Raw genomic sequence first — 14406 nt, forward strand, 5'->3', positions numbered from 1 at the left:
CAGCTTAATGTTTACTGGTGTGTGGAATCATCTTTGGTATATAAATGAGATGATTAAGGCTGCAGGGCTTCCCCGCTCAGGGAGTTGAACAGCCGCCTCTGAACACAGCAGTGGTGCCTCCACTATGAGACCAACTTCAACGCACATCATGTGCTCATCAGCTGGCACCTTATCACAGATTTTTCTCTGTGAGTCTGCATAAAGACACAGTCATTTTAGTCGGAGAATACTGCAGTCTGCAGCCAAACCCCTGATTAACAAATCTCCGCAGATCAACAACTATTTGGACTGAAAGCGTATAATCCACTCCTCAGGATTCATGAATATGTCTCTGTAATATAGTTAATTTATCCACAGTGTAAATGTATAATAGTAAACAAGGCAGAGGGGAGAAAGAAACAAAAACAAAAGCTTTAAAATAAATAACAGCTGCTCCACTGGATGTGTTGCATCTGTCTAAGATCAAAAATAGCAGAGGTTTAATTCTCAAGTTAATAGCTGATGCATGTTCATCGTTAGAGCTTGGATTGGAGTAAAATAGGTGCCAGTGATCCACACCAGCATTTTAGATTTGGTTGTTTGTTTATTCCCAGCTGTATGACATTAAAGGGGTAACTGAAACGAATATGAATGTTTAGATGATGTTGCACCTTGACTACTTCCTAACTCACCCAATGCTTAGCGATGAGACCATCCTCCAAAGAAAAATGACACAATAGGTCGTAAATGTCAGTCGCCCCAAAAACGACTTATGGTCACGTTTGAGTGACAGATGCCATCTAGCAGCCGTAGTAATTATAACCCAGAGCAGTGGTGCAGTTCAGATGAATTATTTATATGTCGACAAACTTCCTCAAGGGTAGATGGAGGATATAAGCCGACAGTGGACTTTGCCACAGGAGACCACTGTTTGTTTCACAGTGTCACATTACGTCTTTAAAAACGCAACTACAATCGTCCCCCAACCTTAACCCTGTGGTTATTATCGTACCCTTGATGATGATGGTCACCTGACTTTAAGGAAGTAGTAACTTTAACCCACACCACATGTTTCTCTAACCTTAACAAAGTGATCATTGTCACCCAAACAATGATCTTAACCACAGCGTTGTCACATCATAAAACAACTTTATTTTTTAACAGTGATCTGTAATGATGTCCTGTTCCATTACTGCCGATAGGGGTGCCAGATTAGAAAACGCTCCTACGAGCTGTTCTGGAGTCACATGGTCAAACAACGTATTTGGCTGTTTAATTTGGAGGACATGTAGCCCTGTGTGAGTTAATGGGGTAATGAAACCCTTCAGAACTGTTGAACTCATACATGTCTGAGCATAATACTGGAAGAAAGTAAGAAGGTAAGTAAGAGGTTCCTTACTAGGGATGTGCAGAGAGCCCAGTATTTGTATTTGTATCTGTATTTGTTGAGGCAGCAAAATTATTTGTCAGAGATTAGATGTAACAACAGAGCAGAGGAGAGAGACTGAGATAACGATGTAACCGACTTGTGCGCTGGTATTTGACATGTTTTTGTTTTTTTTCTTCCCGAAAACAAATAATTTTTTAAATATTTGTATTAAACAAATAATCATAAAAAAAAAAAAAAAACACTATTTGTGCTTTGCCGAATAACATATTTGTATTCGGGCACACCCCTATTCCTTACTTTGTATCTTTTTTTCTAATAAGGATCACAACATCTGTACCAGCTCATTTTGGATGTTAAGATAAACACTGATGAACCCCTAAACCTCTATAAAACACTGATACATTTTGACTTTCTAGTGTCTTTCTGATACTCATTTACTCATTAATACAACTGACGGTTGAAAGCAGTGAAAGCTTTTTAAAACCCCTCTCCACAAACAGACCGGCTCAACACACTTACAAAGTGCTGTAGGACTTGTATAATAGCTTACATCTCTAACATGAAACTTGTTATTCTCATGTAACTCTCCTTAATTCATTAATTTAATTCCCCTTAAACAATACATTCAACTCAAGGCTCTTTCCAATCTTGTTTCAATTAAATGTCGCATGTTCAGACAAGTTGCAGAGGTGCAACAGCAGCAAAAGAGAGCGGAAGGAGGAAAAAAAAAAAAAAACACACTGGCACATCTCCCTTAAAATGGCTGCTCCTGTATCCCTTGCAGGGAAACATTATTCCTAATAAAACTCTTTAATAAATACTTCAGGTCCTTGGAGAGTTACTTGAACCTGAAAGGAAACACTGTCTATACCCAGGAGCAAAGAAGGCCATTACAGCTTGTAGTGGAAGATTTAATAGGTGTCATAATTTATCATGTAAACCGAAAAGTGTTTCTTAATTAAGTGCGCACGTTAATGAATTTTTTAATTTGATCCCTGTAAGTACTTTGCCATGCTAATTGCAATATTCCACACATTAGTTATCGGCTATTGCCCTTGGCTATTTGCTGTCATGAAGAAGGGACCCCCTTTTCCCCTCAGCATCAGTTCATTAACTGAGTCTGAGTCTTCTGCCTAAACTACAGAGGCCATATTCTTAGTATGTATATGTGCGTTTGGGTCTCACATTCTCATCAGCAAACATACAAAGTTATCTGGTTCTTTGCACACTTACTGAACTGACTGTGATTGGATTTTACAGATGTGAATCTTTTTTTTTTGTGCTGATAAAGTCCAGTCAGTTGTATTTCTTTGTAGCTCGAGCATCTGTTAGCTCATAACAACACATCCTTTGGACCTCAGACTGAAACTGTACATGAGAGTAATCACTGAGTGAGCTATTTAAAATGACTAATGCGGGCCGGGCTCGGTCTTGATGACTCCCTTTGTATCCAAAGTCTTGCTATCAGTGGTGGCAGGCTCATATTGTTCAGCGCAATTAATCTGTTTGAGAAACATAATAATGGAGTTGCCAACTGCTGCTCGTGCTAGTATTTTATTAATCAACTGCAATTAGGCAGCGCCGCTATGTCCTTAGGATGACTTTTCATTTACTTGCAGAGAAAAGCAGTACGCCAACCGGGGTTCAACATAACCAATGGCCCAATGGCCCGGGACCAGTTTAAGTTTATGCAAGTTGATTGGCTGGGCCAGTGACTGCCAATCAGAGCAATGGGTAGTTTATTTAGTACAGTTTAGGATGAGGGTAGAACATTTCTCTTCATTTGATAACAAGAGTAAAGTTAGGCTTCCCCACTCATTATAAACATGACTAGGTTAAAACCTAGTTTATGTCTGGACTGTGTACTGGAGGACTTTTAATTTGAAACAACGGATACAGGAAGTGGCGACCAAGCCCCCCAGGAAGTGTGCCAAGCTTCGACTGAAGCCAATTTGTTTTATATTGTATTTCACTTACCCACCACAACTCTGAAATTGTTTTAATGCCATTACTATAGTTAATCATTAACGTTAAGTGTAAATGACCCAGATACAGTGTGTTTCATGTGTGTAAAGTTTGCATTAGTAAAGGTATTTGTTAAATTGCTTATTTTATTCACCATGAACACGAAAGTGCTTTCACGGAAGTGCTTTATTTTGACAAGACCCAACCCTAACCCTAACCATCTCACTCCTCATGCCTAAGCCCAACCAACAAAGGCAACAAGTACTAGCCAATCAGAGGCAGAGTAGGGGCAGGTCTTCGTGGAATGTGGGTGGGAAAAGAAAGGAATTCTGAAAAAGACACTAGATGTGTGTAACATGTGGAAATTGATAGTAAGTCACACTGGCGACGGCGCACAGATCCTCTTTTCTCACATAAATGTCACATGATAGTCTCCTTCGGTAGGTAATCATCACACTATCCACTCGCCATACAGGAGTCGGGCTGCTAGCTGCTCCAAATAGACATTATTTGGATTAACTGACCACATATTGGGAATCTAAATGGTTACTTTCTCACCTGAAAAAATATCAAAACTAAAAAAGTAACATATTAACAGTCCTACAGCTAAAATTACAAAAGCTTAATCTCCGCCATCGCTGTCGGTTGGTGCCAAATTCATTCTGGGATACTACCGACCAGTAACTTCATCACTCAGTCAGTGACAGACATTCACTGTCGTGGTCCGGCCGAAAAGATGAGAGACAAAGAGAGAGAGCAGCGGTGGTCCAGCGAGGAGAGGGAGCAGCGGTAGCGAAAACAAAGCCAGCGAATGAGAGAAATAAAAGGTTATTTTCTGATCGTTTCACTGCGGTTACGTTCTAAAGCAAACAAATAAATAACCATCAAACACTCAACAGATGATTTATTGTGGGAGACAGACGCTCTTGGTGTCTGTTTCATTTTTCCTCTTTTGCATTTTCTCCTTTTTCATTCATTCATTCCAGTTCAACTCCATGTCTGTAGAGGACAGGTGGCTTGAGGAAGCAGACAGAAGGAGCTTGGAGTGAACATGCGCACACAAACAAATGCCATTATTTTTCTTTCTCTCACTGTTCTATCTTAACAAGTACATTTCTGCAGATCTCTCAGCATCGTCTCACTTCTTGACTTCTTGATTATCGAGGTCATCCATACTCGCTGAAATGTTAGTATCGTAAAATCTGTTCTCTTCTCCCCTATGTAGTCCATAATCTCTGGCTTTACACAAAATATGAAGAAACCTACACTTATACATCATTCATTTACTGATCCAATAGGTGCCTAATTTTATATTTTGCATATTTGTGTAATATATCAACATTACATATCCATAACTAAAAGCAAAACAATCAAATCTAAAGGGAACTTATGGAAAAAAAAAGAGTTATTTTCATATTTTGGCTGCAGGGCCAGTGAAAATATACAAGAGGCCAGTAAAACTCTGATCAAGTGGGCCAGTGGGGAAAAATGTTACGTTGGACACTGCCAACACAATAGTGCACTCAGTAAGAAATACTGTTCGCTGCTACAGAGATCACAGATGGGCTCAGACAGACAAAAAAGTAGCAACAATGTGGGGGAAATTATTGTCAGCCACTAACCAAATGATGGTGCGTTCTGGCTGTTTGTCTACTTTATCAGTGACTTCTGGAAATAACAAAAAGCCATTTTGTGGCTGACTTACACACTAAAACTCCAGCTGGCTGCTGAATTTTTACAAAGTACCAGCACTACCGTCACCTGCAGATGAGACAGCTTCACATCCTACGCTGCAGGTTTATGACCATGGATGGATTATGAGATGAAGGGCCCCTGCGCAAGACATCTTAAAGCCTGTTTTGTGGTCAGTACAACCATAGAATTAGGGAGGTTTATGATTTCTTTTAGCAGATTGGGCAGCCTATGTCTGTACTGAACCTAAAGTTAACCAAAACTATACATCCAACATAAAAAACAATCATTCTCTTTAAAGAAGCAGCAATGGCTTCTTTCTTTAAAGAACCTAAGAACTTTTTACCATTTTGCATCACAACGAAATATATATTGATATGTATGTTCACATGGTCGCTAGGCCTATGCTTGGTAGGCTTGATCGATAATCCATGATCCTTATAAAGCTCCAAGAGAAGAGTTTATGTAAATTGTAGTTTGAGTGTTGTGTTCATTTACAGTAATTTTAATAACAGGCGATGGAAAAAGAAAACTGACAATAATTGGACTTATATCATATAGTTCTGTTCTCCTACGTTGGCTGCAGGTTGTCTTCTTTTGGCTCAATCTGGTTCAAAATAGTTGTAGTTATCATTAGCTTAAAACTTTGCAAAAGCCACTGTTGGGTGTTCAGGTAAAGCGTGTCTACAAAAAAGCAATAGTAGAAGTCTTTTAAACGCTATGAGAGCAGATAGATGATAGAAAGCTGCTAAAATAGGACATAAACTAAACTGAAATGACATACAAGGAGTCCAACTTCAAGATAAGAATGTATTAGAGAATGCAGAGGAGGGAACTGATGTATTTCTGAAAGTAGAGTTGTGAGTTTTAATGTATTATGCTGACTGGAGCAGGAGGTTGGGACAATCAAAATGCAGTTAACGTAAAAGTCATTCAAACTAAACTTGTGCGTGAATTTAATTCAATTACAACACATAGAATCAGACCTTTCGGAGTCACCGTACTTATAATATTCTGCACAAGGCTGCAGTGAATTTCTCCTCCCTTCACCCTCACTGCACAGTCACAGTTAAGATGGATTTGCTAAGCCCTTTAATTTAGCCAAAGCCAAAGGAACACAAGGCTATTAACACAAATTTTATCCTCAAACCCCCCCCTCCTCCTCCCCTCTCCTCCCTCCCCACTTTGTGTCATGACATTCAAGCTTAATGGAGAACTCAGCAAAGGCAAACGCTTCCCCATAAATGTTTCATGAAGTAATTCCACCCATATGAAGAAACTCAGAAAAAAATCTGTTGACATTATCCCGCCGATGTTGTCGGAGCATCTGCAGATGAAATGTATTTAATATTCACGGGCCGTCTTACACTCTGACATTAGCCGAGGAAGATAATCCCTCAAAGATTAAATTAAATGTAGGCTAGAGTGTTTAGTGCTGCTATTGTTTTCATTAGTGCAAAAAGGAATTGTACTATGATATTAAATCGTGCTGCTTGGCGAGCACTTGACATCCGTACTCCCCCAGCCTTTCTGATAAAACATAATGTCATTCGGGGTCCGTAATCTCCAAGCAGCAGGTTAGCATTATAGTTTTTAGCTACACTTAGCGGTTACTAAATATGCATTTGTGGTATTAAAATAAATCTTCTGTTGAGATAAAAGCAGAAGGTGCACTACACTCCCCGGCTGGTTCGAGCCATTTGCTCATCCTCACTTTGGACGGGTGAAGTTAAGATAGTGAGGATGATAATAATGCGACGTTTTTACTATTTATTCGAGTAATCAGATGTTCTCTGTTCCGAGGGCTTTTTATGGAAATATCAACAGGTTGCGGTAAAGCCAACATCTGCGATTGTTGATTAATTATGGTTTGACAGATGTTACTGAATGTCCGCAGAGTCTGGGATTTGAGGAAAGTCTCGTTCGGTTCCTGTTATCCACACTGAACAAGTCCGGTTACAAACGGACATCAAGCGCAACTTTGTTTTGCACTTGCTAGCTTGGAAACATCTCTTCAGATTTCTGTATCTACGCACAGTTTATTCACAGTATACTGCATTATTTTAATAAATAATGGAGGACTAGATTAAACATTATGGACTCCTGCAATTAATAAGGGAAGTTGCAGTAGGACACGTCAAAGAAAAGCAGGACAAAGTTAACTATAACTAACTAATCACTGTAATACAGCAGAACCAGTAGCTTGAGTAGTACCAGCAGATGATGCGCACATCAAATATATACCAAAATATCAATAAATCAATGTATACTGGTATACTACTATTTGAAAATATGAGTATAATAAGAGTACAGACCACTCAAGTTTGAAGTTGCTGGTTGTTTGCGTTCTGTAACAGCCAACTTTCTTGCCATCTTGTGATCCTACATTTTCATTCTAATATTAAAGATCATCAAGGACAAAATCAGTTTGAGCTCTTAATTGTTTGTCCTAAGCAGAAGGCTCTCTGAGGATATTTTTAAAGTCACAAAAACAATGAAAAAGACAAATTTGCATTTTAAAACCAGCCCAAAAAAACCCTCTCTTCTTCCTGAAGATGCTCACTGAAGAGTATCTTCTGGGTGCACACAGCGTCTTGATTGACGTCCCTGAGAAAGCTCAAGGTGCTGCACTGCAGGCCGGTTTCAAGGTGACGTTCACACAGAGCTTTGATGGTTTGTTTCTTAATCGCCATGCTACTATATGTAGAAGGAGGCACAGTGATCCCGGCAAAACATGTAGGTAATAAACTTGGACTACAATCACATTTCATCAACGCATACATTCATCTCACTGAGAATACTTTGGTTGTTCACGTGTTTATTTGTGTCTGTATGTCTGTATGTTCAAAATCAACTCAAATAACTTTCTCCCACATTTCCTTTTCATTAGATGACAGTGTTTTCATGCTTTGTGAATCGGGGTATTCACTGTTTTTTTTTCATATTTGTATCATCAGTGTCTTGCTTACTGATGTTCCCATACCGTCTAGTCACAGTCACAAATTAAGATGAATAGAGTGATGCAGATGAGTGAATAAGTGGAGAAGTGGCTGAGACAAGAGGATAAAATATTGGTCTCTAACCATGACAGTGATATTTGGCATCACTAGCTAGTAAGTTGCAATTGTTTTATAGAGGACAATGACAACAAACCTTTCTTGAATCTATGTGTATCTGGATGCTGGTAATTTGTGTTAGTTAGTCAGTCAGTTAGTTAATTAGTTATAATTACTGTTGTATAGCATTTGCATTTTAAACTAGCACTGGATGTTATAACTTTTTAATTAATTACTTTGAATTCTAACTTCAACAACACACCATTAGTCTTCCATAATTTACGCTTAAAGATGCACATCAGTTCCATGTTACCACAACAGGTGCAGATTTACAACCTAATAACGATTTCCTTTTAAAGTTCTTGTTAACTGAACTTTGAAAACATAGGGGCCAAAACATTTGTGCCAAATACAGTAACTTAACATTTTAAAAACATGTTTATTCCTCTTAGAAAACCTAGTAGGTGAGACTCACCTTGGGTTGGTCGATTCTTGGAAGTCCAGACAAGATCCTGAGTAGTCCATCCCTGCACCAGGGTCGGCCTCTGCCACCTCAGGATCCCTGACACAGAGGGCTGCCCCCTCTGTCAGCCTGGCGTGGCTGATCAAGCTGTTCCAACAACTGGAAGACATCACAAGTTAAACACTCATTATTTTAATTTGATGCTAATCATGTGTTAATGAGACTAATCCTCGCAATGATTCAGGTAATTTGCTTAATGGCTGCCTAGAGTCCAGATTACAGCAATCAGTCACGTTTGATAAGACGTCTGTTGCGGGGCAGGGGGGGAAACTCGGTGAAGGAGAGGAGGACAGGGAACAGGTGAAGGCCAGCAGGCCTCCGGGAGAGTCAAGACATGCTAGTTCACCAACCCTCTCTCACCTTTGAGCTGTTAATGTCTCAGCTCTGCATCGGGGGGGGAGAGGGTTTTTGATATTTCCCCTCAATCATCACTCCACACGCCATTTGCCGTTCCCAGCGAGCTGGATGCTGAACATATTGGAAACAACTCATCGCAAGAAGACCCTCTTACCTAAAGCAGTGGCACAAATCATCAAATGAAGTGCATGCTAAAGTCCTAGTATACCAAATAGGACAACATTTACCACCTAAAGTTAGGGAAGTTTTTATCATAAGTGCAAATCTGTTCACTCATTTCCTACAGATAGTTCAACACTGAACTCTGGTTATACTGTGCTGGTATGCCAACATGAATTTATCTTTTTCTTTTTTTTACTTTTTGGTGGAAGAGACTTAGAGTTAGTGGTGGAAAGTGAGGTACTTGTACTTTACTTGAGTATTTCCATTTGATGCTACTTTATACTTCCACTCCACTACATTTCAGAGGGAAATATTGTACTTTCTACTCCACTACATTTATTTGGCAGCTTTAGTTACTTTTCATAACAGCTCTGAAGTCAGAAATAATAGTCTCACTGCTTGAATTATGATTAAATGATACAAGCTAGTTTTCCAAAGTGAAAGCTGATATAATCATGATTGTAAAAATGACACTAACCCTTGTCATTTATTCATCATGACCATGGCATGATGCTGGGCGGTCAGTTAGCAAGCTAACTAGCTGCCTTACATATAACATTCGCTACAGGCTAGTCTGGCTAGTTTGAAGCTGAGCTAACGTTTGCTAACACTGGTTTCACCAAATATTTAGTATGTCTAGATAGTTTTTTCCAGTTAGTAGTTATAATATTAATTTCATATTAGTTTCCTCTTGTCTTACCTCTTGACTTTTTCCACCAGTCGTTAGTGTTTAGCTTTAGAGGAGGCTGTAATCTGGTTTTTGGAGAATGTCAAACAAGACAGCAGGAATTAGCTAGCAGAGGGGGCGGGACTTCTTTATTTAAGGGACTGGGATAACCCTTAATTCTTCGAAATACAGTGTCAATATACTGTATAACTTTAGCTTTTTTTATTTTTCATATGTTCTTATTGTTAATTTGACTGATTCTAGTAGGTCTTGGTGGCAATTTTCAACAACTCAATTAAAAAACACGTTTTAAGTGCATGGTTGTTTGATTGACAGATGTCTCAGCCAATGACAGTCTGTTGTTTCTGCTCACTCAACCGACCTCTTTCCTCCAAGGATTTTCTTGCTCCATTAACAGCCAAGATGGAAACAAGGTGTGACTTTATGGTGCAACCACAAACTCAAGCTTAAAATGTCTTGGTGGAGAATTTTGAATATGTAGTTTAATTTAAAATACATTAAAGTTTTAAAAAAGTTAAATATTTGGGAGATTTTTTTTTGATTGACTGATTAACAGGACTCTGCAAATGACAACCTCTGACCCATTCACACCCCATCTCTGACCTCCTCCATGTTTTCCCAAATTAAGATTTTTTTTGAGAAATGTATGCTCTACTCTTTATTTGGATGCTCTTTAGCTTACACAAAGTGCTTGTTGGTCATCCTGCACTACACAAAAAGCAATAATAAAGCTAAAGAAACATACAAAATTACATAGTAGGCCTAGAAATAGAAAAAAAGAAAAGACAAATAAAACCAAACATAAAATTCTGAAAATAAACTAAATAATTATGCATATGAAATGGTAGACAATAAAAACTTACGATGAAAACAATAAAATAGCATTCAAATTTGAAAAAAAAATCATCTATGTCAAGACACGAAACTTAACCCATACAGAACTAATAAATAAATAAATGAATCCAGGCCTGTTAGTATTACAGATGGACCCCCGGTGGGAGGACACATTGTCAGGCAGATCAGTCCTCCCAGTTAGGAGGAGTGAATGAGTGAGCTCTCTTCCCGACTCAGATCAAGCAAGGGGATGCTACGCCCCTGACAAATGGCTACAGCATAATGACCTGTGAGTGCTAACAAATATAAATCGTTTTCTCTTGCATTTTTACTGTCGTCAAAACAAATGCTCATTAGCCTTTTATGAGGGATTGTGTGAATAATAAGTAGATCCTAATTACCCCCTATCACAAATGCAAATGTGTGAATTAAAAGCAACGGGTAGTAAAACAATAGAGCTACTGTTATACTGTATGTACAGTTACTGAGTTATTGAGCAGTTAATGGTTTGAATAAATTTTTGTGTCCAGTTACTTAATATTATCGTATGCACTGATTGACCATTTCCCCCCTACTTTAATTACTCTAAAATTATATTCTTTTGCTAGCAGTTCTAAGATTATTAAAGCAGTTTTGCAATACATTTAGATCATGAGTTATGTGCATAAACATGCATTGATTTCTAAAGAATCTGGTGTATGATATCTGGACTCACCCTGTCTTACAAATCAGCCATGGTTAGTTGCATATTGTTCACCAAACAAACAAATAAACAGCATTAGACAGCATTACAGTGAAGGAGGCTTTAAAACAAGGACACTTAGTCAAATCACCATCACCGTTCACATTTCTATGAAGCGCATTTGTCACCTAAATCAGAGGATAACCTATATTTTACACACTAATCTGGGCTAAAGCATGTCAGATGCCTATACAAGGGGCCCGATCTATTGTTCAGGCTGTGGGCTTATCCATGTTCACATGCTGAGTGACAATGGACTTATGAGTCAGCCTAGTTGGTCTCTGCAGCCTCCGACCACACAGGTCAGACCAGGTCCTTTTCAATAGCAGTTAGTGCTGCTGCATGTGTTAATGCACCCGCACCTTCTGTTGATGCCTCATCCTACTTTGACTGCTGGGATTAAGTACACTTAGACAAACACACTGCATTCCCATTTAAATTAAGCTTCAATTACTTTTATTCGTCACCTTTTTTTTTACACGTATGAACTTGTTGGCTCGCTTTACCTTCGGTTGCTAATAAAGCAAAGAGGAAGCAGATAAACTGAATATGAAATTAGCATCAGGGGAATCTACTCCTCACAGAAAGGGAAGGAAGATAATTCGTTATTGTCACAGTGACATATTGTATGTTTTTGTTAATCTCAACACCAACATTTTAACCCCATTTTTGCCCTTAAGGTTGGGAAAATGCCCTTATTTAGATAGTATCACACACAGGACTGTATATTCTCAATCAGCATTGATTGAAGCTATATTATGTTTACTTTGAGTGAAATATAAATGCTGTTATGGCTGCACCATTCCATCAAATATAAATAATAATTTAAGTCTCATGCATAATTTTTTATACACTTTTCCCTAAAATTCACCAGACATGTTTGATGGCATTGGAAACTTTGGGATCTCCCCTAGAATGAAAAATAAAGTTTTGTGGGTTTGAACAAGTTTTGGCTGCATAGCAGAAGTTTTTGTGAGTTTTTGAGGTTTAAGTGAGATTTAAGGGTTAAATGTGTAAAGTACAAAAAGTTGCTAAGGTTTAAAAAATCAGGGAAATTGGACTCTGCAACTGCATTTGATAATTGTATGCCTTAATAAAAATCTCATTAAACATGAGTGCTTCAATGTTAAAAGAGACATTTGACATCTTACACGGCTCAGCTGTGGTGTGGAAGTTTAAACAAGCTAGTATGAACGGATATTCTATTGTCCACCTTATGCACAAGGTTTGCCTGTGAAAGCTCTATTAATTTCATAGTTTTAACTAAATACTGATATTCATTTAAAGGCAGAACTATAGAAAATTTGATCATTATCTTGATGTGATGACAGTTTTCTCGAGTGAAAGTGGAACCTCTTTGATTGAGGTGATAAATGCGCTATAAGGTGCTTTAGATAAAAGCTGGTTTAAATTCCCTCAGAGATTACAGGGTGACTGACACTGACTTGTAGCGACTCCCATTGTCATGTAGATTACGCTTTGTCCAACAACAAAAAGCTCTTTCTGCTACACTTTAACTCATCATGGGGATTACAAAAAAGGTAGCTCACCACAGCGACTTTCATTTCTGTTATTGTTTGACAGGCAGCTGCATGTGGACTTAGCATCCCCCAGCTCAACTCTAACTATGTGTGGATTAGATCTGCCTGATCCATTAGATGGATTATGATTATTACCACGTCCCAATACCATTTCAGTTGTCACACCCCAATGCTTTTGGTTACATATGGGTGCATGATTTATGTAATGGGCAGACAGTAGAATTCCACTGATATAATGTACGGGACAGATGTGGCCAGTCTAGACGTGCCACAGTTTTACTGCATTCTGCATTCCTAGAAGGAAGGACCAAGCGGCTTGAGGCTGAAGCCAATGTGGAAGTACCTTTAAGTGTAATGCCTCCAATGGCCACTAGATGCTGGCTCCAAAAAAATCCCTGGCTCCAATTGACTCCCATTCAAAAAGTGTCAACTTCTCTCTTAAAATTGTAAGTTAACAATTTTTTTCAACAAGTCATTAAAATTTGGGCCCTTTAGATGGCTCCGCGGATACCTCTTTGCACGAAGTGTGTCTCTGATTCTGATTCTGATTCTCTATAACTGTGCTGGTGGTCATTTTGGAAATTATTGCTCTATTAATAAGATTTGAAAACTTACAGTAGCTTTGATGTCTGCTGTGTGGGTGGTGATTGACAGCTGTGATTGACAGTTGGCTCACCTGCTGCTCTCCCTGGCTCCGGGACTCACACTGAGCTGGACTATTGTCACAATATTTCACTAAGTTTAATGTTACTTGATTATGATACCTGCCCTGTTAGCAAGCTAAAGTAGCTAACATTAGCCCAAGTGTGCAGTGCTCAGTGTTCCCAGTAAGCTAGCATTAGCTTTGGTCCGAGAACGTGACAGGCAACACCCTGCACTCCTTAGTTATTACTCGTACTCTGCCTCCAAAGATGACGCCAACCATAAGCTGTGACTCTGGACTTCAAACCAGCTCCAATGCAAACCAATGGGTGACGTCACACATCGCTACTTGATATACAGTCAATGGGAAGGACGCAAAAATAAAGGTGCACTCCACTAATTTCAAGTTCAGGTTATTCATCATGGGGAATACTACTCAGCCTGTGAAAACACTGTATAATATCTTTTGTTCCTCTGCAGGGAGCTCTCTATATTCTAACATAACCCAGAAGATGGCATCAGGGTCAGAGACTACAAGTTTTTGACAAAAAGCCTGCATTACAACCTGTGGCATGGAGTTTAAAAGATGTTGGCATTTACAAGGCTAAAGAAAGATGCTATTGGGCTGCATTACGTGAAATGTAGGAGCCAGGATATCTTGGCTGCTTCAGTTCTGACCTTACTGTTTCCCACAAGTCATGCAACTTTGTGTCAGGAGCTGTGGGAATGGTCTAATTTGGGAGGTAGACCGTGCAGGTTTTGTGCTAATATATTAATTCAGGGGAGGACTGAAGTCCCATACACGGTGACAATGAAGCAATTAGACAAAGGTCAC

At 38.9% G+C, this 14406-nt stretch overlaps 1 long non-coding RNA gene across 6 annotated transcripts in view; it reads right to left on the reverse strand.

Moving 5' to 3' along the window:
- LOC121904605 overlaps positions 1–10087 on the reverse strand; it is a 78853-nt gene extending 68766 nt beyond the window's left edge. For 3 of the 6 annotated variants that reach the window (XR_006098261.1, XR_006098262.1, XR_006098260.1), the window contains exons 1-3: positions 9825–10084; positions 8966–9116; positions 8558–8704 (exon numbers count right to left, since the gene is read on the reverse strand). This is a non-coding gene — a long non-coding RNA (uncharacterized LOC121904605). Of the gene's footprint in view, positions 1–8557; positions 8705–8965; positions 9117–9824 lie in introns of all 6 variants that reach the window. The other 3 variants (XR_006098259.1, XR_006098258.1, XR_006098257.1) reach the window with 3 other exon arrangements.
- Between the last annotated feature and the right edge of the window lie 4319 nt (positions 10088–14406).

Source organism: Thunnus maccoyii, chromosome 9, assembly GCF_910596095.1.
Source record: "Thunnus maccoyii chromosome 9, fThuMac1.1, whole genome shotgun sequence".
NCBI classification, from domain to species: Eukaryota; Metazoa; Chordata; class Actinopteri; order Scombriformes; family Scombridae; genus Thunnus; species Thunnus maccoyii.